This window comes from Lathamus discolor, chromosome 1, assembly GCF_037157495.1.
Source record: "Lathamus discolor isolate bLatDis1 chromosome 1, bLatDis1.hap1, whole genome shotgun sequence".
Lineage (NCBI taxonomy): Eukaryota > Metazoa > Chordata > Aves > Psittaciformes > Psittacidae > Lathamus > Lathamus discolor.
Window position 1 is genome coordinate 3,304,676 of NC_088884.1, and position 25,175 is coordinate 3,329,850.

Here is a 25,175-nt window from a genome sequence, read left to right on the forward strand (position 1 = left end):
CCAGCCTGTGTCTCCATCCTCTCCCTGTGATGCACCATTATTTATTGGAAGAGGTGGGTAATGTCCTAACCCTATGCTTTTGGAGATCTGACTCCTAATCCTGCTTGGAGGTGCTACTGACAATATTTCAGCTTGTTAATCAATCTTTGGATGTCACTGAGGTTTGTGGTTACACCATGATCCTGTCATCCCTTCTGAGGGCAGACACAACCTGCGCTTATTTCAGGCAGGGATTGTGTTGAGGCAGCAGCACTTGCCCATCTCCCTGTCTCACACCTTTCCACTTCGGGGGGATCAGACTTCTCAGGCAAGAAAAAAGGGTAAAGAGAGAAAAATCAAATCAAATACAGTTTTATCCTTTACAGCTCTTCCATTTCTCTGGCAGACCTGAAATTTCCCCAGGGAAAAGGAAGCCTTTTTCTCTACACGATTGTGGGTTTGGATGAGTCCTGTCAGATCTTTTACTGGATGTCGGGATCTGACTGCCTGGGTAACTATTTATGAGGAAAGATCAGTTAGGAAATGGAGACCTACCCAAGTGACAAAGTGTTAAATATGCACAAAATTCATGCAGCATGAACCAGAGAGGACCTTGATTCTTTCCCCCTGAGTTCTATCGCTCATCAAGAAATCAAATGCTCATTTTCTAAGACCTGGCTAATATTCCTTGCTCCCAAAGCTTTCTTCCATTAGCACTTGAAAACCACAGGTTCCTTCAAAAGTTGTCCTTGATGTTTTATAAATGTTACAGCTAAGACATCATTTCTACCTCCTTTAATGCATTTTTTACAGCTGCAGTAGAGATGATATTTTGATTCAGGCTGCACACAGTCATCCTGAAAGAGACCTCAGTTACCTCTCCGGGGATATTTCCAAAACAGCGAATGCTGCCTAACTTGAAGCTAATACCCTCCTCGAGCACTCTGGTTTGCATTTATGGTGCAATCTCAGCTGCAGAACTACAGGTTAGGAGCATGACGTAACCGTATGGGTACAAAACAGCTTTCAGAAGAGACTCTCTGGCTAAGTTTCACTCTTTGGATTAAAAGGGGTATTTCCTTCCAGAGAAACATCTGGGTGTTCAGGAAAAGGGGTGTTAAAGGTGCTGGGTTTAGAAATTACACAATGAATATTGCAGCAAATAAGCCTTTTTAAGCTTCAGGAAGAAGCCTGACTTCAGCCTAGAAACACAGTAAAATTTGCCCCAGTGTTTCTTCCAAGGGATTGCTAAAAACCCATCAACTGTCTTAAAACTGTTGTTTGTTCCTCTTCTAGCTGGTTTCTGATGAGAAACAGGCGCACCCTTTTTTCAGGATGAAAGTCAAGTGCAGAGATTCCAAAGTTCTTGATAGCTGTACAAGAAGCACAAGAGAGTCCATAATGATCATACTGAACATTAAACGGGAGGGAGGAATAAAAGCAATGAGACCTGTGTTGTTTTTCTTGGGATACTTAGGATCCTATCCAGGAAACCAGCCAGTGTGAGTCTCATCCCAGTACATCATCCAACAAACATTGTTTTTGTGCTGGAGAAGGCAAATGGTGGAAGAGGCAGATGAACTGAATATCCCAAATCAGTTCTTCGTGGAGGATTGAGTGCTGGGATCTCTATTTTGGGTTCAATCCTCTGTTTAAGCAGGAAAAAAGTCACAAAGACAGTATCAAGGGGGGGGGGGGGGGGGGGAACTGCTTGTTTCTTCTGTGACAGGAAACCTGACAAGTTGTTCTAAAATATGCCTTTTGTTTAAAATCATAACTTTACTGTTGTTATTTTTCACTTATGATGATATCCAGTGGTTTTCCAAAGCAATGAACACAGTGATAAGGTTACTTAGGTTAGTTCTGTGTTGTTTGAATTCAAGGGGAATCTTCTTCCTGGCCCCAGTTGATGTTAGCTCAGATCTGTAAAACACTCTTTAGATGAGATCTGATACAAAACAACCTCAGTTGAATGAGTCCATCACTTACAGATATGTTTTCACATTTCAGTTCCCAAACACTGGACCCATGCCACAAATAAGTCAACATGCAATTTAGAGCAGAAATATTATAGTATAAATACAGACACATACTGAGCTCACCATCTCCTTTGGTCCTGGGGGCGAAGCTGCAGGACATTGGGTATATTGCTTTTTGAACAGTGTAAGGTGTTTGAGATGCAGACATACAGTCAAAGGTGGCTTTCCAGGCTTTCTCAACTTGTGTCTTTTCACCCCATGCTTGAATTTAACATCTGGGATAGACAAAAGGAGCTTTGAATCTGATTACAAGGGAGCCCCAGAGCACAGCTCACAGACCAGGCTGTATTCTTTTCTCTGTTCCAAAACCCTGCACTGTGCAGATGCAAAGCTATCCGAAATGCCTGGCAACTGCCCAGAGAAGCTGTATCCCAGAGGAGACATGGGGTTTTTACTGCATTTCCATCTTTAGCAGGAGAAAACTATTTGGTGGAGCAGGGCAGCAGCCATACAGATCCACCCCACCCTGCAGCCGTTTTTGCTTTCCATAACTGCCTGAAATACTTTCCAGAGTTAGTTGCAGATTTCATTATGGTTCAAATCTTTGATTTATTCTCTATGATCATTATTTTCTCAACAGTGTCTGCAAGGACCTTTCCTGCAAAGGTTTCCAGAACAAACGGAACCAACCTTGTTCCCTCATTGGCAAGGCAAGGGTAGAAGGTCCATCTGCGACTATCTTGAACCGTGGTCAATGGCTCAGGCTGTGAAAGAAACACCTCCATGTCTTGATGCAAGCTAAAACTGGGTTTACTTCTGAGCACTAGCCCGCAGCAATGGGCAAGACGGTGACCTGTCTTTGGCCATCTAATCCAAACTCATGCATAAATACAATATAAAGGCAGAAGGATGTAGGTAACATCTACATAATGTTAAACTCCAAGTATAGAAGTAGCTAAAGAAAGACAAATTTCCCTTTGAAAAGAATATTATCACCAAGAATATATCCTGATTAAAAAAATGTTGATTCTGCTGAAAAATCAGATGACAAAGCAATGCTGACAGCATGCAATTAAAAAAAGAGAGAGCACTAAGGTGGTGTCAGTTCTAACAAAGAAGGATAATGATTATAAGCTCAGCACATTCACTTGTTGCCCTTAAGGATGCTGAAGCACCCTTGGTCAGGGTTTTTGTATGTAAAGTATGGCAGTACTCTTGTCACTCAGACCCAAATATCAGTGGGGTGGGATTCATCTCAGTCAATTTCAGCTGTCCAAAGTTAGACCATTAGTCTGTTACCTGTCTGAGCTGCCTCCAGAGCCTGCAGAGGGAAACAGAGTTCTCTACATCTCCTCTTAGAATCATAGAATACATCTCCTCTTAGAACTCTGTTAATACTGCTGTCTGAAATAATGAGATTAATTGCTCTCCAACAGTGCAATCTCTCTTCATGGGACCTGGACACCTTAATCCTAAACATCTACAGTCAGTTGGGAAGAACCATAGCCTGTGCCTGCTTTTTCTTTGGCTGGAAATCCCATTTGTCCCCTTCCAGCAGCTGCCTATTTGTTTGCATTGCAGACCCCAATGTGTTTTGCCACGGTTGGCCTTATGAAGAGCAGGCCTTAAACAGCTTTGTAACTTCAGCTTCTATTGCTGCTGCAGCTGACATATGCATCTCATCTGCTTCCTCTTCCATCAATAGCTTTCCATTTTCTGCTGCAATGAGATGCTTAGTATCAGATGGCCATGATCTCAGTGTGGGAAACAGCAATGCTTTCAGAGCAGGGATGGTGGCCTCCTCTACACTTTGGAGAGAGCCTTGGTCATACACGTACGTATCAAGCTGCACGTGGCTCCTGGAATAGCTGAGTTCTCCAGAGCTAGAAGGGGTGGTTAAAATTCTAAGGCAGAGGGTGTCTTTCCCTTCATTGTGGTAGAAGGGCAAAACCAAGTTTCCCTCTAGTGAACTGATAGGCTTATTTTACAGCATGACAAGGTGTTTCTAATAGGGATGTCTTTTTCTAATGGAAATGTCTTTTATTTACTTATTTGCCTACTATTTGGACAAGGAAGATGTAGTACTGTCACCTTAACGTCCTATCAAACCTACCAGGGACCTTTGCTTGAAGACAACCATACAGTAGGTGAGCAGTTCTGTCCCCACACTCACAGCTCCCCAGCAAGTGCTTCTGGACTCAGCCAGTTGGTGACAAATAGACATTGATTTTCTGATCCAGTGTTTGCTCCTTGGGGAAGCTGAGCAAAGGTTATTCTATTTAGGGACTGATTTGACATATGGCTCCTGGAAGCTGGAAAGTATCTGTAGGTAAATCAGGGTTTATTGCTGGAGTGGTTCATTCAGGAACATAATTAGGTGAGCATACACATGTGTACCCATGGAAAGATGCCTGCAGGCTTTTTGTAAACTATGCAAGTAGCATCCACAAGGTGATTTTTCCTACAGATGGTTCAGAAGGAAAAACAGAATCACAGAATCACAGAATCCCAAGGGTTGGAAGGGACCTAAAAAGATCATCTAGTCCAACCCCCCTGCAAGAGCAGGGTAACCTACAGTACATCACACAGGAACTTGTCCAGGCGGGCCTTGAATATCTCCAGTGTAGGAGACTCCACAACCCCCCTGGGCAACCTGTTCCAGTGCTCTGTCACTCTTACAGTAAAGAAGTTCTTCCTGATGTTAACGTGGAACTTCCTATGCTCCAGTTTACACCCATTGCCCCTTGTCCTATCACTGGATATCACTGAAAAAAGCCTAGCTCCATCATCCTGACACCTACCCTTTACATATTTGTAAACATTGATGAGGTCACCCCTCAGTCTCCTCTTCTCCAAGCTAAAGAGACCCAGCTCCCTCAGCCTCTCCTCATAAGGGAGATGTTCCACTCCCTTAATCATCTTTGTGGCTCTGCGCTGGACTCCTTCAAGCAATTCCCTGTCCTTCTTGAACAGAGGGGCCCAGAACTGGACACAATATTCCAGATGCGGCCTCACCAAGGCTGAGTAGAGGGGGAGGAGAACCTCTCTTGACCTACTAACCACTCCCTTTCTAATGCACCCTAAGATGCCATTTGCCTTCTTGGCCACAAGAGCACATTGCTGGCTCATGGTCATCCTCCTATCCACCAGGACCCCCAGGTCCCTTTCCCCTTCACTACTTTCCAGCAGGTCAACCCCCAACCTGTACTGGTACATGGGGTTGTTCTTCCCCAGATGCAAGACTCTACACTTGCCCTTGTTAAATTTCATCAAGTTTCTCCCCGCCCAACTCTCCAGCCTGTCCAGGTCTCGCTGAATGGCAGCACAGTCCTCTGGTGTGTCAGCCACTCCTCCCAGTTTTGTGTCATCAGCAAACTTGCTGAGGGTGCACTCAGTTCCCTCATCCAGGTCATTGATGAAAATATTAAACAGCACCGGTCCCAGCACCGACCCCTGAGGAACTCCACTAGTCACAGACCTCCAGCTAGATTCTGCGCCATTGACCACAACTCTCTGCCTTCTTCCTTTCAACCAGTTCTCGATCCACCTCACTACTTGATCGTCAAGCCCACACTTCCTTAGCTTATCTATGAGGATGCTGTGGGAGACAGTATCAAATGCCTTACTGAAATCAAGAAAAACTACATCTACCGCTCTACCATCATCCCTCCACCTAGTCACTTCCTCATAGAAGGCTATAAGGTTGGTCATACATGACTTCCCCCTCATAAAACCATGTTGGCTGTTCTTAATGACCCCCTCATCCTTGATATGCCTAGTGATGGAGTCAAGAATAAGTTGTTCCATCACCTTTCCAGGGATGGAGGTAAGGCTGACCGGTCTATAATTACCCGGGTCCTCCTTCTTGCCCTTCTTATAGATTGGTGTGACCTTTGCCATCCGCCAATCCTCAGGCACCTTGCCCGTTTCCCACGACTTTCCAAAGATGATGGAAAGTGGCCTAGCAATGACCTCCGCCAGCTCCCTCAGCACCCGTGGGTGCATTCCATCCGGACCCATCGATTTACAGATGTCCAGATTGCATAGCTGATCCCTAACCCAATCCTCATCTACCAAAGCAAACTCCTCCTTTGTCCTGACTCCTTCTGGGGCTATAGAAATCCGGGGCCCTCGGGGAGAGTCTGCAGGAGTAAAGACAGAGGCAAAGAAGGCATTCAGCACCTCTGCCTTCTTTATATCCTCTGTCTCCAGGGTACCCACTTCGTTCAGCAGTGGGCCTATATTGCCTCTTGTGTTAGTTTTATTTGCTATGTATTTGAAGAAGCCCTTTCTATTGTCTTTAACCCGACTAGCAAGATTGAGTTCCAAGGAGGCCTTAGCTGTCCTAATTGCCTCCCTACATCCTCTAACAACTGTCCTATATTCCTCCCAAGCGGCCAGCCCCTCCTTCCATAATCCATAGATTCTCCTTTTCCACTTGAGTTTGCCCAGCAGCTCCTTGTTTAACCAACCTGAATATGTTTTTTCATAATATAACAAAAAGTTCTTGTAACAAAAAGTGATAGAAAATTAGTATTTGTGAAAATGATTTACAAATCTCTGCATGTGTCTGAGACCAGGTCTACTCTTAGAAGTCTTTATGATGTTGCACCAGTGAAGGTGTGTAGTTTTAGAACCACCTTCATGTGGTACATGCAGTTGAAAACAAGACTTAACTGACTTAAATTTTACTCATTTCAGCTGAACAGTAACTCTACAGGCAGGAAACCTAATTTTTTGCAAGGAGATCTGTGCCTAGTGACTTTTGCTATCTGTTCCCACATGACCTCTCTTGAGATCTTAGCCTTTGACACAGCTCAAGGTGAGGTTCCAAAACCGACATTTTTCCTCTTTGTCTGGGAGGAGTAGGTCTGTTATTGTATACCATTCAATAAGGATTTATTCTTGAATTCAGTGCTTATTTCAGACTCACCATAAGTGGTGTTTCTACTTTTTTCTGTTTCTTCTTTTTTCACCCTTGCTGTTGCTGTTGTAACAGTTGACCTGATAGCTTAATGCTGATGTAGGATGTACGTTTTTGTTCTCTTACCTCCTCTCTTCTGGATGTTACAACTGAAACACAAACTTCTGAATGTCCAGATATTCCCAAAGGCCAGATGGTATCTGTTTGCTATCAGAGATGTTTGCAACTTACAATCAGAGATGTTTGCAGCTTAACACAGGGGAGAAATAATATTGGTCAGTGAGATTATGAAATTATATTTAAATTGTGCTTTGATGAAGAATTAAACAGGGATGAAAGACATAGAAACATAGGAAGCAGTAAGAAAAGGAACTTGTTCATTGTAGTGGAAATGAAATAGCATTGGCTTTTCTTCTCTGACCAAGTATTACAGCATGGGGATGGTGGGCTTGAGTCCACTCCCAAGGCAAAACTCACCATATAGGCGCTGCAAAGACATTTGGGGACTCTTGCTGAGAGTTAGCCAGGAGAAACTGGGCATCTATCTTAAGCCTGTTGCCTGGACTGCTCTTCCAGGAAAAGACATGCAATTCTCCAGCCTGCAAGTCCTTCTGTGTGGGACCAATATCTAGAAGTGCTTGGGATCGCCCTATGGAGGTGTCTTTTTAACCATAATGAACATCTGGGCAGCCTAAATTGGGGAACTATATACTATACACTGGAAGACTGCAGCAGTGACCTTGGGATGGAAGCTTGTGTGTGAAGTGGTCCTAACTAATCAGAGAGTCTTTACATCACTGTCATTTCAGAAGACAACAGTTGCTACCATTCAGCCTAGAGTAAGGACACCCTATCTTGCTTGGTTGCAGGAATCAGTCTTGCTGTAGTAGGAATAAATGTCTCTGTGGGCTCATTTTACCCTGTTTTCAACAGGGAATGTATTTCAACAGCCTTAGATAGGTCAGTGCTAGTGTGTTCAACGCTTCTGGGTAGGTGTGTGTGCATCAGGATGCAAGTGTGAATTAGGAACCTGTACCAAACCTAGGAGGTGAAATGGAGAGTGGTGGCTTAGGGATGTAGTGCATGAAAAAGGAAGATGTGGCAGCAGAGACAAGTCCCATAAAGAGATCTGAGTGACACAAAACCTTTCCTGGGGACGCCAGCACAGCCAGCTTCAGGAAAGGTGCAAAGTGAGTTTGTCTCTCCAATGAAGCTGGTATTTTCTCTCTGCATAAATAAAGAGCATGGTGTTTGCTTGCTGTGTCTGCTGAGCTCCAGAAGAAAACTTCCAATTTTTTCAGCAGAATCCTATTGGCTAAGGCAGAAATAATTCCAAAAATCATTTCTTTCTTCAGAAATCGTGGGAGTGCTTGTCCCTGCTGCTGTCAGTTCCCATCCATCCCTTTTAGTGAGCCGTACCAACGCATTCTCTTCTAGCCAGCACTGCTCAACAGAACACGATAAAATTGATTCATTACTCGTTGTCTTCTTATTGTCTTTCAATTGCTCCAGCTCTTGATATCACTTAAAGTGGACATTAGCTCTTCATAACCAGTGCTAATGTGATAACACTCCTCCAAGAGAGAATGTTTTCCCTCCAAGCTTTCATTACATGTATTTTCATTCAGTCTCATTACACCCATGTGTCTTTCTCATGAGCTTCTTATAATGCGTTTATACAAGTTTTGCTTTACCTGGAGGTAGACCACCATGGTAACGAGGGAGAACACAAATGGAACAGCTGGACCAAGTGCTCTGTGGGTGTAAATGAGAAGCATTTAGTGATGGGAATTGGTTTTAATTCACAAGAGCTGGGTCTTGAGCTCTCCAGAAAGGAAAAAGCTGAAATCACTGAGAGAGAAACTCAACTTTTGTGCTCCACTTTGGCATGAAAGCAAAACTGTCTAAACTCCAGGAGAATCATGACTTTCTGTTTGTAATCAGCATTGAAACATGAAGATGGGAGTTGATAGCTTTGATTTGGGATAGGAGGAGGATGATTAGGATTTCTGTATGCACAGGGAAAGATTACAGCAATAGTGAATTTAAGGTAGTTTTGAGTTTGTCTTTGATAAGGAAAACTTCTCCAAGTTATAGCACTCATTTAGGGTTGAATTCAAATGTGCTCAAAGCAGTGTAGAGCCAGCGCAGTGAAACCCCTACGTGCATGTAGTAATTTTGTCATATGAATAGTGACCCTGTGGGGAATCCTAAGGGCCAGGATTTCTTCTTGGATTTGAGTTAGATATAGAACTCTTTTCACCTGAAGCTCCAGACCATGGGGCCTCACAGGCTACTTTGGTCGTGGGAGCCAATTTTCCTTGCACTGAGGCAGGGCATGAGTGGAATAGATACTCAAATGTGGGAATCAGAAGTCCCAAGCACAGTTACAACATTTGTTATTTACCCTGGAGTGATACGAGTTTCCTGTGCATGTCCTTACAGTGATTTGCTCCACCAGTTACATAGGGGATTAATATTTCAGATGCAGTTGTCTCAATATATCCTAATTGAGACAGATGAATACAACCTTCAACATTTAAGGGATCACATTCTTTTTAATTAAAGGGTCCCTTTGTTTCACAGTAACTTTAAAAGTCTTATTTTTCATTACATTCTGTAGGAGTCTCTTAGGAAAATAATTTCCTGCTACTGGTTTTGTTCAGCCTTTGGATCTTCTATCTCTTGTCACCTGTAACAAAGTGCTATAGGAAGGAGTGCTGCTGTATTGCTTTCATGTTCTCCATCAGCTCTGATATGGATAGTTGTTATAAAGCTTCATACATAATATATGCCGTGTCTTAAAGCAGCCCTGTAAACGGCTGTACGGCTGTACAGTTTTTCAACTCAACTAGCCTCCAGCTACCAGCTATAAAAAGCATTTAAGCAGATTAGCATTCAAAATACCTGGTGAAATGAAGAATGGAGAGGCAGAATGGCCTAATGATGGATTGTTGGGCTGTGACCACTCACATGGAAAGACACCTTTCTGTGCCTCCAACCTGCAAGCACTGGTGCTAATCCTTTTTGGAAGCTGCCCTGTAGGCACATCGGTTGCCCTCACAAGGGCACACAGGGATGATTTTCCAAGCAGCCCAAAGGAAATGTTGCCCCTTTCCCACTCGGTCTGAATTTGCACTGGCTCCTTTTGAAGTTCTGCTTTTGCTGTGCAAACACCTTTGAACGACTTTTCATGCTCTGTTGTCTGACCTTCTGCTGTAGCAGAGTGCTCTGAAATAGCTGGAGAAGTGCCTTTGGAGCCTGTTCCGTCAGGAAGCATGGTCCATCCATGCCTGGAAAGTTAATTCCATAACTGGAAAGCTACTTCTAGAGGGTCAGGTTTTTGAAAATTGAGCTTAAAATCCAGTCTATTTAAAAGCTTGTCATGAGGAAAACCAAATTCCTTCCCTATCTTGGCTCCTGTTGTCACTTAGCAGAGGAGGAAGGTGAATTCTCCGCCGTGTGCTGTCACACTGATCAGATCAGGATCTGTCTTCATGGACATAGCTCACTACTCCCATCTTTCTACTGGGGAGGGCACAAGTCATTTTATAATAGAAGAACATAAGAGTTGTCAGAGACCAAAGACCACAACTATTTAGGCATTTCAATCAATCTCTTGAGCCACATGGAGATGCTCAGGTTGATGAAACCTATTGAGGTGTGCTAATCTGGAGCTGCATCCCAGGCACTTCATCAGGCTGATGGTCCAGACTCTGTAGCCAGTCCATGGACGTAGACAGGCAATACAGAATGATCTGCCCACAGCCAACATCTCCCCCTCTTCCTCCTTGCATGCTCTGCCTTGCTCTCTAGGTTTTCCTAGGCCGGTTTGGGCTGGTTATAACACAAAAACCACTTATCCCCTGGTTATAAATAGGTGAATCTTGTTTTATGGCTATCACAGAATTATGTTTGGAGAAATCTTGTGAAAAGGCATCATTACAAACACTGGAAGGGTTTTGTAGATATGCTTCTTCCAAAGCCAAATAGGAGTCAAGAGCACTGGCTGTGAAGCCTGTGTTGTACTGATGGAGGGAGGTGCAACCCACCTGAATAAACCTTTCAAGCACAACCATTGACACATCCCAATTATGCAGCAGTGACATTACACCTGCTAGTTTAAGCAAAGGCATTGTCACACGAGCTTTCATCCCTGACATTTCTAACTTCTTGCTTTTCAAACAGAGAATATTTGCCCGGGACCTGTCTTGGTGGCATCTCTTCCATAGACCCCCCTTTACCATGGCTCCTACTTTGCAAGCTTTGTTTATGCTAATGTAATGAGCTGTCTTTTGTGGATCCTAGATAAATAGGATATTTCACAGACAGTAAGATAATAAATTAATACTAGACTGGACCGTGATTTAGTTACCTAAACACTACTGTAAATCCAATGCTTTTCAGCAAGTAGCTTTCTTGACAGGACTGGGCAACATCCTTTTGGTTGTAAAGAGGCAAATTAAGGAACACTGAGATAAGGACTAAGAAAAATTGTCAGGATAAATTCTTCTTTCATTTTACAATATGGAACTGTAGATGTGAACACGAAAACATGAGTTGTTTGAGCTGTTTTAGCTGAGCAAATAAAACTGTGATTCACCCTGTGCAGAGACATGTTCCTATAGACAAAAGCTTTTTTTCAGAGTACTACAACCTACTCTATTCTCAAGATATCACACCACAAAGGTTTTGCATTTATACCTCACACTTATGATGTGAGGTGGTCAAAATGCAGGGAAAGGAAGGTAGAGAATTTTTTCATGTTAAAATGTCATAGCTGTTGGTAGTACACCTTCCCTAGAGAAGACCCCATAAAACCTGCCCAGTGCCAGGGACATATTGACTGCATCTACCCTGCTCATGTTGTTTGCTGTAAGGGGAGATCTGCATCTGCCAGGCCAAGTCACTTCCATCCTGCTCATGTTCACCTTGTTCACCTTGCCATGTTTACCTTGCATTGGTACTTGGCCATTGTCTCTTCTGGGATTAACACGGAATCTCTCTGGCTGTAAGGAAAGAGTTAATTTTCACTGCAAAATAACAGAAAATGCAGTCCCTGAGTGGCATTTATGTGGCACATCCTTCCCATGGGATCCTGGCAGAATCTCCTAAGCGCACTTGAGATTGAAGTTTGTGGGGATGATGCTGGAGAGCCATATAGGACAGAGGGAGGTAAACCTATTATGGGTCACGCTGCCTACAAAGGGAAATCCTTCAAGTTACCCCTGAATGCACCCAGGTTTCATCTCACAGGGAACTGGTTGGTTCAATCCAAAAGAAAACCTGGGAGAAAATGCGCATTTATGATGTGTGGCTGGTCAATATTCATGGTGTAACTGTGGCAGGAACAAGCTGCTTCCTTTCTATAGGCAAGATTTCAGGGAAGCAGGGATTACTCCTTCCTTTGGGTCTTTGGATCCAAACAGCTCCAGAGCAGAATCAGGCTCTTACTGCATGTATCTTTTGCTGTATTTGTCACTAAAACTATATCCATGTGGTTTGATTCCCCAACAGTCCAGCGAGAGCTCCAGGGTATGATGAAAGGGAAATCCCAAACTGCTAACTCTGAGTAGAGACCTGCAATGGATGCCATCCATTCTGCTGTGTACCCTCCAGCTTCAAATGAGAATAAGAACTCATCTCACTTCACAGGGATGTACTTTATTTTCTGTTAACCCCCCTGTCTGTAAGGGCTCAATGTTGATGTGGGTCACCATAACTGTGATCTTCCTCATCCTCACTGACCTCCACACCCTGCACACCTCAATGAGCTGCCCAGCAGCAAGACTGAGGAAGAGGAAGAGCAGGAGAGCAGAACAAACTGTGCTGCAGCTGAGCGTTGTCTGTGCATGCAAGCTGGCCAGGAATATTAGATCTTAAGGTATTTCTTGTCAAGAACCTGTATTCTCAAGGCTTGTGGGTTATCAGAGGTGCAGGTAAGACCTATGAGCACATGATGCTTTTAAAAGAGATGTGGCTTTAGGAATATTTATTTCAGGAGGGAATAGATCCTGCATAGCTGTATCACTGGAGGGTGGAGAAAAGGGATGGAAGAGGAGAGGGGCCACAGGGTTTGCTGTGGAGTAAAAGGCTCATTGGGTTGGCAAGGCTCAATTACAAGGGACAGGATACTGGCATTTGCATCAGTGAATTCTTCGAGCAGTTTACAAAGTTTACTACTCCTCTCTTCATTGTGGAGATGGGGAAACAGGCACAGAGGCTGCCACTTGTCAGAGGTCAGCCAATCTAGAGTAAAACCAGTCACCTGTAGGCAGGACCAAAGGGGCATGGTCTGAAATGAGATCAGAAAATCCACTTCATGAAAACCTCCTCTATTTGCTTCTTTATTTATTAACTCACAGCTATATCTTACTCAACAGTCCTAGTGAAGAAAGTATTTATACACCTTCCATCCTCATCCCTGAGTTACTTAGTCCTGAGCTCATTATAACCTTAAATATGTTACCTTTTACCTTTAATGGCATACTGTAGACTCCTCCACTCATACCCACTCTTATTAAATGTGCTTAGCAACGTGGCGGTGAAGAAATAGAAATGTCATCTCCTTCAAATTAAAATAAAGAATCAATTACGCTCTTAGGGACAGATGGAGATTGAGCTGAATACAATGTACAGTTACACTGTTGTGGAAGCTGGGGCCTTTATGTGCAATTAGTGGTATTTCATTCTTAATCTTCCTCCTTAATACAGAAGAAGCCATTAAAGAGAAAAAGCCATTCACAAGCCCATTTCAGAGTCAGTTTCAGAGAGATGCTGCCAAATGCATGATTTTAATCTTTGTTTTTTAAATAAAATAAATTACTTATATACTTATTCCCATAGGAATTATCTTACTCCCATGAGCAGGGATGCCTCACACCAGACCATGTCACCCAAGGCTTTGTCCAACCTGGCCTTGAACACTGCCAGGGATGGAGCATTCACCACTTCCCTGGGCACTCTGTGTCAGTGCCTCATCACACTCACAGGGAAGAACTTCTTCCTTCTATCTAATCTGAACTTCCCCTGTTTCAGTTTTAACCCATCATCCCTTGTCCTATCGCTACAGTCCCTGATGAAGAGGGACTATGATACAGAATTCACTCAAAGTGCGCTAACTGCTTTGATCTCCCATCAGGGTGCTGCAGCAATGATGAGTAATGCAGATGTGAGGCACAATTTACAGTTCTTAATATGATGTGAGCTCCTGGTCATCCTTGTCTGTCAGAGGTTTTGGTCTTGTCTGGCCATTATGGAGATTCCTGCATAAAAGGGAAGTAGAGAAATTACTTGTTCAGCACCATAGAGTTGGGCAGAAACACCAGTGTGAAATGAAATCTACAACCACAGTACCATGCTACCCCAGATCTGAGGCCTAAGTCCATTTCCATTACTACAGCCTTTACCTGGGACTGCATATCTGTGCGCAAGGTCCAACAGCTCCTCCTGCCTCAGTTTCCCCAGCCTCCTTTCCCAACACCAGCCTGTAGAAGCTGGATACATTAACCAGGAGGTGTTTTCCTGCCAGTAAACACTCAAAATAAATAAGGAAGCTGTGCATCAATGGTGGAAATAAGCAAGTTCTTGATAGGAGAGTGGATCTCTTCCATAGTGATGGAAGACTGATACAGAAGACATGATCGATAAGACTCATACCTACGAGCCTCAGTATTGAACCTCAGCTCTCTGATTTATTGGATATAACATGTGCTTCCTTTCCATTTACTGCTAAGGCGAAAGAGCTATTGTTTAGCGCTGAAACCATGCTTTTTAGGCATTCTTGAGCTGCAGAGACGATGCACTGGCTCAGATTTTCCTGTTAAGGTTAAATCCAGTCATTACCCATCTGCTGAATAGTCACAACCGCTGCACAGTGATTTCTAATCAGAATAAAAGTTGGTAAGTAAGCTGCAGTGAAAACTTGATGTGTGGGTCTCCACATGCCGGGCAGGGATCTGCAGGTCAGCTGGAGGCCGCATGGATGCTTGGCCTTGATAATTCCCATTTAAGAGGCGATGATTCCTTTGCCATAGTATCCCTTGTGTATCCCTGCAGGATACCTCTGTAATCACTGCACGCAGGGAAGAGGTGCAAAGCAGTGCCTATAACCCTTTTATGAACCTCAATTCAAAGTTCACAGCATTTAAGAAGCAGGACTTTTACTGAGAAGCATAATGAGGGAGTTTAAACCTTGGATTAACTTCACTTGTGCTAAACTCTTCTTTAGATTACGCTGTAACCACTTGCCTTCAAAATGCCCGGCACTCTACGATAAATTGGACCTAAGAAAGTTATCTGCAAAATGCAGCTCAACTGTGACATCCCTCTCCAGGAGATGGCACTGTGAAACTAGTCTTTCTGCATCCTAATGCCAGCTTCCAGCCACCAACTTCTCCCAGAGTTAGGGCTGACGAATAAAAAGAAGACAAAGGTAGGTGAGAGCCCTGGTCCCGAGACTGGCATAAAGTAAAGGCTTTATGGTATCTTTTCCTCTTGTAAAGATAGATTATAGGGTAGGTTGAATACTGGAAGACTTAGAAGATAAAGGCTATAGGTTGTTGTATGGAGGGGAGAAAATGCAGAATATGACTCCAGGAGCAATTTCACAGAGGGACAAGTAATAGGAGCTGCATTTGGCAAAGGATGTAGCCCCAGATGATGCCCTGTGGGTGTCTTCTCTAACACAAAGTTCCTGTTAGACAGTGTCCCTGCTTCAGCTCATACATTGGATATCTCTAAATCCCCAAATACACTGGTGCAGCTGCACAGCTTTGCTTCTTTTTGCAGTGGAGCACATCTTGATCCCAAAGCCAGAAATGCACATCCATCTGCAAATCCTATAATGCCCCCCTGGACATTTCTCTTCTGATGCCAGGAGAAAAGGGAGAAATCGGGAGTGTTAATGCTATAACATCTGTGTGTGTACATGCTTGTGTCCCTTTGTGTAGGGGACCTTTTTACATCCCCACCTCTCCTCCTGAAGATGACAGCCTGCAAAATAGGAAAGGTTTTGTGTATTGATAATCTATCCCAGAGGTCAGGAACTGCTGGTATCTGACCTAAGGTAATGGCACTCTCTGAATGTCACTGGGTTGGACGTGTTTCTCTTGTTCACCTGTGGCAAACCTGGGGTGTGAACAGTTACATCCTTTGGGGGTGATCATCAGACGCAAGGACAGATGAATGACCATTGCAGCTTGGGTACTTGGTACTCAGGTAAATCTATTCCTTTGTCAGTGCTATTTGCACAAAAGTAGGGTTTTTTTGTTAAACGTAACAACAACGAGATATTTCAGATGTGAAACTTCTGTTGCCAACTTGAAATACAAGTTTGGGCATCGTGTAGCTGCCAACAGATGAGGCATTCAACAGCACATATAGCAGTGATAATGTAGCCAAGTTGCTTTTGATCAGTGGAAGATACATCCCTGTGAACACAGAACACTGCAGCTAAAGCTGGAGCTAACCTCAGCGTGTTCTTTTCACCAGGGACTAAATCCGTTTTGTATCCTGAGATACTACACCAGGACAATTCGGTATATCTCAAAGTGCTTTCTTTTTCCCAGCGATGCTCTGAAAAGTAGCATTAAAACAAAATCTCTCAGCTATTACTGCATTTCATGTCCACTAAACCAATCTGTATTCTCAGCTGTGAGCAAGATCCAAAGTCTTTGCTGTCAACAGGGGCTGTTACAGTCATCTTCAGATCAGACCTGATATAAATCTGCACCTTTTCATTCAGACATGAAAGTCTTGTTGTAGCAGCCACTTAGAAGACATTCCAAAGGGTTTTTCTTCCTCAGCTTTGATTATTTTAATTTCTTTTGACTCCACCTCTTTGGACACCATCCACAGAGCTAATTTAGATCACAAACTCTTTGGACAAGGTTAATGCTTTCTTCTACATCTTTACGCACAGGGCCAATTGCACTGTCAGTGCTTCAGAAATAGCCTCTAAATAATAGAGGCCAGGACAGAGAAAACCAAGGCCAGGAGGGAAGAAGAAGCTTCAGAGACGTCAGTGGAACCAAAGCTCCTGCAAAGAGTGCTGAAGTGTGAACGGAAATCAAGCATGAAAGCACCTGGTGTTAATGGAAAGGAGATGGAGAAACATCTGACATGCTGTGGGAGCTACGGTGGTTGTGCCCCTGGGCTGGACGATGGAAATGTCGCTCGCCACCAGCTTTGTATCAAGAGATGCTGCAGTGAGAGGAATCTCAGTGTAACCTAATATAGAACAGGTTAGAAGAAGAAAGAACACAGACACTGAGTTTGCGGAGCATCTTCCCTTCAAAAATATGTTGAAAAGCTTAAATGTCACCATGCTGAAAATGCCAGATGCTTTCAAGATCATCTGGAAGAACGGGACTTCAATGCTCTCCTGGCATCTGTTGGGTTTTTGGTCCTAGTTTGAAGCTCTGACAGTATTCCCTTTGAAATCCCATCCAACCCAAAGCCTGGAAAACATGAACTGCTTGATTTGTATGTTTTCTCTCCTGGAACAGGAGGGGTTGAAGCTGTCTCCATGGCCTTTCAGAGATGGGCTTTGAATGGTAAGAACGTGGATAGTGGTGAAGAAATCCACTGTCTGCCATATCTGCTCTTTCCTCCAGTCTTCAGTATCTTCTCCATGAAGGAAAACCAACACCTTTCTTCAAACAACCCTACTGCACTCCTCACTTGTCTTCTTGCACCAAAGTGGTGCGCTAATGTGGCTGTGAGAGGCCGGTAGAGAAGAAAGGGGATGGGGAGAGTGGAGGAGAAAGGGGATGGGGAGGTTCAGCAATGAATCCCTATCAAGAACCAGTGTAAAGGGTGCTGGTGACTGCAGTAGGGTAGAAGAAAGCTGGGGCCACATGCGGGAAATCACTGACGTGTTCCAAGGTGTGAGACCTCTCCCTGCAGCATCCCATTGCGCCTGCAAGAAGGGATGCTCACGAGATCACCTGTAAACTTCAAACTTCAGCTCAGAAATGACAGGAGAAAAGCAAGCGGAGACAGCGACTGCATTTGAGCCTGTGGGGTGAGATGCAAGTTTGACAGCCCTGGTGTGGAGCAGACACAACCAGCTTTTGGGGTGAACTGCAAGGTGGACAGGACAAAGTCCAGACTGGTGGCTGTGATACCCCTTCCTTTTGCTCTCCTCCAGACCTGTTGGGTAAGTGTGTGCTGCACCATCCCCTATCCCAGAGGATGCTCCAAAAACACCCTCTTGCAACCTCAACTGTACCAGGGATGCTGCTGCCGCCTGCCTGGGAGGAGAAGGGAGTTAGGGCTACAAAATTCCCCCACTAAGAAGCATTATGGCTCTTGAGCAGGGCAGAGAGGGAGTGAAATCCCTGCAGAATACACCCACAGCCTCGCTGCGAGCATACCCGGGCAAGGAAAGCCCCGGGTACCACCGGCCGGAGCATCCCGAATAATCCCGGCAAGCAGGTTTAGCCTCATCCCACCGCTGAGGACGTTCCTGGAACCCTCAGGAGCAGGACCAGGGGGTGGGGGGCACAGGCAATGGTCCAACCCTTGCACCGGGGCTGTTTTCCTTGAAAGGAAAAAGAAAATCAGGGGAAAACCTTGGAAAATCCCGCAGTGTGACTGTACGTGCAAACCCCACTCCCCAATCACAGCCGCACACACCCCCTGCAGCCGCTAAAGAAAGAGATAATCATAAAATAACCTAACGAGCGAGCGATAGAAAGTTGCTCCCGTGCCTGCACCAGTTGATTTCGCATCTTGCCTTGTCCCTTCGCCTGCTTTTTCGCTCCTAATTCTATTTATTTCGTATTTATTTGCTGCACCAGGGAATAATCAGGTAACGCAGGAGCCCGGCGAAGTGGAGGGGACGGGAGGGGCCGCGGGACATTTTATCGTCCCTTTCTTTCCCCATCTCCCTCCCTGGAAGCTTTTTCGCCTACTCAAAATAAGGGGGAAAAACCCCGAAACGAAAGGTCGCGGTGGGGAGGGGAAGATCGGATGCCGAGCCGCCGGTGGAAAACGCTGTAGATGGTGTTTGATCGCGTCGAGCGCGACACCGGCGTTATCGCTGCGCGCCCCGCGGAACCGCGGCATCTATTTCACGGGTTCTCAAACCCTCCCTTGGCTTATTGAGGCGCGTTTCTCACGGCCCCGGGGCGAGGAGGCTGCGCGGGCGCGCAGCGGGGCGATGGGGGTTGGAATTTGTGTGAGATTCTTCTTTTTCTTTGCTTTTTCATTTATTTTGTTCCTTAAAAAACTGCTAGAAAAGGTCACAGAAGGAGTTGGCTGCTAAATGGAGAGAAAGGGGGGGAAAAAAAGCCTTAAAAAGAGCGGCAGGCATGCGCACTGCGCGGATGCCATATTGGAATGAGTGTGTCGCGGGTGCGGGCGGAGGGACGGCTCGGTTTGGCTCGGCTCGGCTCGGCTCGGCTCGGCTCGGCTCGGCTCGGCTCGGCTCGGTTCAGTTCGGTTCGGCTTGGCTCGGCTCCGCTCGGCTCCGCTCCGGGCTGCGCGCATCGCACCGCGGGGGCTCGCTGCTTAGGCGCGGATAAAATAAGAGAAAAACAAGAAAAAACACCCTTTCCCTCAAAAAATCCCCCCAAACTTACCCAGGTAAGGTACCGCGCCCCCCAAAAGAACACCCAGCGGGTATTTCCCTTTATTTTATATATCGGGTTTTGCCCTTTTTGGGTCTTTTCCCGCATTCCTAAATATTTAAAAGGCTTAATTATTATGTTTTTAAAGCGGGGAAGCTGGTGTGGGTTTCCTTACCACAGCCCACCCCCCGCCCCTTATCCGAAGGGGAGGAAAAGCGGCGATGGAGTTGCCGGGAAGTACTGGCGGGCGGCGGCTCGGGCTGATGTCCCCGGCCGGGACCGGTGTCTGGGGCTGGGCACGCCGGAGTTACCTCGGGCAGGGCTTGCGATGTTTCGGTGTTTAATCCTAGCGGTGTGGAGGGGTTCTTTTTACCTCATCGTATCGCATTTTAGATGTCTTTCCTTCCCCCCCTCCTCTTCCTTCTTTATTTCTCTCCTCATTTTTTTTTTTATGTATTTAAAGTATTCCCTGTCCTTTCAAAGGAGTGTGCAACCTCTTTTCCCATTTCCTACGCCGATCCACGTCTCAAAAAGAGTTATTTTGGGTGTGCGGGTGCGTTTCTTCTCAATCTGCAAGGAGAAGGGAAAGAGGAAGAAAAAACCGGCTGCAAAAGGCGGGGGAAGAAAAGAAAGGGAAGAAAGAGTAGAAAAGAAAGCCGTCAGCTGTGCCAAAATGTGCAGCCCCGATCTATACGTGTTTTCCCCGTAGCGCTCCCCGAACTGCGCTAAATGAATATTTATAAAGCTTGTCAGCTCAACATGGCGGGTTAAGGTGTCTTTAAAAACTGTAAAATAAACAGTTTGAGGGAAGGCAGAAAGGAGAGACGCGGTGTCACACGTTGGGCTCAACCCGCTTGTTGCTCGGACTGGTGCGCTGGTGAGGAGGGGGGAGAGTGGGATCTGTCCTCGGAGTGTCTCCCCCCGCAGGACTCAGCGGTGGGAAAAGTGAAGGGGGTTATTTGTGTGTGTTGGGAAGAAACCCGGAGAAAGGGACATGTGGAGGTGAGAGTTTGGGTGGTTTGCCTTTGAATTGGAGACTTGCCATAGTAATAATCATTTAATAATAATAGTAGTAGTAGTAGTAGTATGCTGAGACACAGCAGTGATTTATTCTCCATCAGCAGCAGACATGTCGTGGGATGAGACGTCCTGTTGGAGCTGTCATGCTTTCCCTGCTTCCCTCGGTGCAGTCAGCTGGGGATGTGGGTTTGGTTTGGTTTCTTTTTTTCCTCTGTTCTTTAGCAAACAGCTCTGAAATAGCTGCACATGGAGATTTTGGCTGCCAGACAAGTGACTTTCCCAGTTCCTGCTGCAGCAAGTGCTGCAGCTTTCTTCTTCGCAGAGAGACCCTAAAAAAGCCCACGATGAGAGGCGAAACGCAGCTCTTGCAAAGCGAGTTGGAGAGGAGTTTTCAGCGAGTTGTTTGTGCCCTTCTCAGCTGCCTCTTGCAAATGTGTTTTCCAGGGGAGAGGAGGAGTGAGGCTGCCTCAGAGGCAGAGAAACTTCCTTGTTCTTGCGCAGGGAGTAGTTCATTGCTGCTGCTCTGGGGTTGTTTCACCGTGGTGGCAAGATGTTAACTTTGGAGCGTCTGTGGTCTGTAGCTGTGGGAGGTGATGGGATGCTTCAGCATCACAGGCTGTGCCTCAGTGGGGATGGAGCCAGGAAGGATGCTGGATGTAGGGGGAGAGAGCTGCCTGTCCATTTGCTTGTACCTCTTAGAGGTGCTCTCCAGAAACCCACCATGCTTTAATTCAGCAGGAGCAGTTTGAGATGCTGTTTGCACACCTTGTCACACACGTTAGAGGTTTCTGCTTCCAAAAGGGCTCTGCTCCATGTTCCTAACCCATTTCCCCCTTGCCTTTCTCCAGATCGCAGCCTCTGCCAGGACCAGGCTTTGCAGACTTGTATTTCAGAGCATAGTGGTGGGGAGGGGTGCAAAGGAGAAGACCAGCTAGGAGGAGGATTGGGATTTCTTATCAAAATAGCAGAAAAAAGCATTAACTATAAGCAGAGCAGCTTGGAAGGCATCGGAACTTGGGTGGCAAAATCCAAGAGCTGCAGTGGAGTGGTGTCAGCCTGTGGGGTAGAAAGGGATGGAGCCATTGCAAAATGGGAAGCTGTCTTCCTCCTCTCCCCCGTGCATTTCTCCATCCCCAGATTTGCTGCCCCATGGACAGGACAACTTTTAACATCAGTTTGTGCCCCTGGTGCTCTGGCGAAGAAAGTGGTGTTGCAGAGTGCCCTGGTGTCTGAGCAGAGAAGCAGCTGTGCGTAGTTGTGTGCTGTGGCCATGGGGATGAAGAGGGGTTCTGAAGGTCTCTGGGGATCCCTCTGTACCTGGGGGGATGTTCCCCCCTTTCCCCCTGATTTTCTTTTATTACTTTGCCTTGGAGGAATCTGCTTAAAGGTGGGAAAAGCAGCCTAATGTGCAGCCTCATCAGCCTTGTCCCTGATGTGGGGCACCCACGTCACCCAAAGAGTCTGTATTGATGGGGCCACTTTTCTCCCCCTATATTCTGTCTCCCTCAAAGGGGGTCCTGTTGATGCACAAAGCTGCCGCACACCCCTCCATCAGCACTAGTGAAGCTGCATTAGGGTTAGCTCTGGTCCCTTCAGGCAAACCTCCTTTTCTCCATCAGTGGCAGAGGGGTGAGGGCCAGGATTTGATGTTCTTTGCTTTTCCTCGCAAGAAGCCTTTAGGTACAGACAAATTTGATCTCCTTTGCTTAGGGGCAAATTAGGAGTAGGCAGGTTTTCTCTCTGGGGCTGGGACTGTTGCCTGGGTGAGCAGGGATACGAGTGGCTTTTCCCCCCCTCCATTCTTTGTGCCTCCAGCAAGTTATTTATGGAGGGGAAGAAAATATTCTCACAAGTCTAATAACTTTAGTGCTTAAAAAGGATTAGGTCCTAATAACTCCTGTGATAAGATGGAGGCTCAGTGTAATCTGTTACTAAGTGCAAATCTAAAAGCCATTTAAATAGATACAGTAAAGAGCTATCGAGAGACTAGTGCATTGTAAACAACAAGGAAATACCTTTGTAATGATTTAAGGGGCACACTGGGCAGTGGAACATGAGGTGCATTATAAGCAAGGCAGTATCATTTCATTTATGTATTGAGAAAACATTTACAGATACTCAGCAGATGCTACAAGGACATTCCAGAGGTGGAGAGTGTGTTTCACACAGATGTAAGAACATCTGTAGAAGACAGTATATAGCTATGTAGCTGTGATTATAAGTGGTAATTGACTGTCTGGACAGACAGTTGTTTTAATGAAGCATTTGTTAAAGCTTGATGGTAGTGTTACTAGAAATAGAATAAAAACAACACAGCCATCAACTCTTTAGGCTGGGGATGCTTTTCCCTCACCCTTGGCTTGTGCCGAGCATGCTGTTGGCCCATGAAATGCATGTATATATTTTGAGTCACTGTTTGGGGATGCATCAATGAGGGGATGTGACGTTACTTGCTGAAGGGCAAGACACGGTAGAGAAGATGCTTGTTGTGTTTCTTCAAGGACTTTTTGCTGGCATGTTGGTGTGGAGTAAGGGAAGGTATGGAGAGTGGCCAAGGAGGTTTTCAAGGGTGGTGACGGTGCTTTAAGGAGATGCTGGTCCCTCCCTGTGTCCAAGTGGCAAAGTAAAGGAGTTGTGGAAAGCTCCAAAACCTGGGACAAGGAGCCAAAACTTGAAGCAGAGGAGAAAACGGCATGTTTCTGAAGGTGCAAAATGACAATCAGTGTGGTGACCCCAAAGAGACCATCAATGTGGTGACCACAGGGCCCACATTTTATATGACCTGAAGGCTATGGAGGTGTCAGAGGTATTTTCTTACTACGAATAGTAACACATACAGAGTATATCAGCTGGTGCTACAGTGTCCTCAGTGCTGATGCTGTTGTTAATAATGATGCTATTTGCAAATACAGAGTTTGTTCTGTCATTGTAATGTGCTGTTTCCCAGGAGCAGGTTTGTTTCAGGATTAGAGAAGCCAAAGGTACTTTGTCAGTGTTTAAAAGTCATAATTTGAAACTGTTGATCTTTGCATGGCAACCTTCTCTGATGAAACCAAACCCATCCTATGGGGTTTTTGCTATATTTATTGTCCGTGTCTCAGGTATGACTCCCACAGCAATGAAACATGTTTGGGTTGCAAAACAGGGGATGCAGAAATAGGAACAAAAGTTCTAACTGACATTTAAAAGAACTCCTGAACAAGTTTATTTTGAGGTTGGCCTTTTGCAAGATGTAACCAGAGCGTTCTGCTTTGGAAAATGTGGTCACAGTGACTCCATTTTCATGCATGAGAAACGGTTGCTCTAAAATTAAACAGTAATAGAAAGAAAGGAAGGAAAAAAGCCCAATCAGTTCTTGAGAGCTGACAAAGAGATCGGGTCCGAGTAGGTGTGAGGCTTACAAAAAGGTATGTGCTGAATCCCTGCTATTTTTACTCTCACTCATGATTCTTGCTTTCATGATTAATACTCTTCACATCATTGGGGTGGGGTGTGCAAGGGAGTCCTGTTTGCTTGGGTAAAGTCCTGAGACCCAGTTTGAATAGTATCGGAAAGCTTTGTATTCCATTTGCTTGGCAAGGAAGATGAAGTCCCTCTGCTAAGATCCAGGAGGTGACATTATTCTTGCCCCTGCAGTGTAGGTAATGAGACAAGATGACCATGGATCCTTAAACTGTAAGGAGCTCTAAGTCACTTGGTTGGCAAGCAGTAGCTTTCCTGGATGCACTGAACTTCCCTTTAAAGAAAGGTCAAGACAAAATAATATTTAACTGTTTCTTGGAAGGTGTTCTGAGCAAGGTCCAGGATGGGAGCTCAGTGCAGGTGTAAGACCGGACTCCACAATGCACCATTGTATGGGTGGTGGTGGAGCATTAAATCTGAATGTCCTGGAGCAGCTCACGTTGTTCACCATGGCATCTCTTAGAAGCTGCTTGTGGAATAAAAAGGAATCCAGTTTGTCTTTCCTTAGAGAAGTGGGGTGGAATTAGCCCAGTAAATGTGACTTGCCGGACTTTAAGTTAAAATGTCTTGTGGAATATGGTTCTGGATAGACCTTGACAGGGGTCTGCTGGCTGCCCTCACATGCACTTGCATCCTCCTCATCCTGCTGCTGTACCAAGGGGTAGCAGGAGGTGGCTGCAAGGGCTGCATCTTTTTCTTTGGCAGATCCTACCAGTGAGTGAAGCTGCTACTGGATGTAAAACGCTGAAAGGGATGTGAGTGCGTGTAGGACTAAGCCCAAACGCTGATCTGCTGTGCTGTTCAAATGAACCAAGTGGTGCCAAGACCTAAAATGTCATTTTTCCTGAAAAAAGTTGGAATCACAGGTAGATGTTTCCTGGATTCTGGTTTGCATCTCACATTATTTTTGGAGAATGGCTCTGACTGCTGCAGAACTCTTTGCCCTGGGCAATGGGAGTTTTGGCTGATGAGGGACTTGTGAATTGTGCCCGAAATGAAGTCCGTGAAAACAGTGGTTTGTGTTTCCTGCTGGGTGACTTCTACTGCTCATCTCATAGGTCCCATTCAGGGGGTCTGGCTGGTGTTTTGAGATGAGATACTTCAGGATGATAAGAAGTTGTGTTCAAGTTACCCATCTAAAAGGCTTCCTCATTTCAGTTCCATTTCAAACAGAGGCAAGAGAAGGGCTCTGCAGATGGTTGATGCTGCTGCTGTGCTTCTTCCCTGCGGTTCTTT

General features: G+C 45.3%; 1 protein-coding gene across 1 annotated transcript in view; it reads left to right on the forward strand.

The window, feature by feature from the left end:
* The first annotated feature begins 19,450 nt into the window (after positions 1 to 19,450).
* Positions 19,451 to 25,175, forward strand: part of SFMBT2 (Scm like with four mbt domains 2) — a 114,775-nt gene continuing 109,050 nt past the window's right edge. The window contains exon 1 of the mRNA XM_065669378.1: positions 19,451 to 19,473. The gene's annotated coding sequence lies outside the window, so the exon portion shown is untranslated. The remainder of the gene's footprint in view (positions 19,474 to 25,175) is intronic.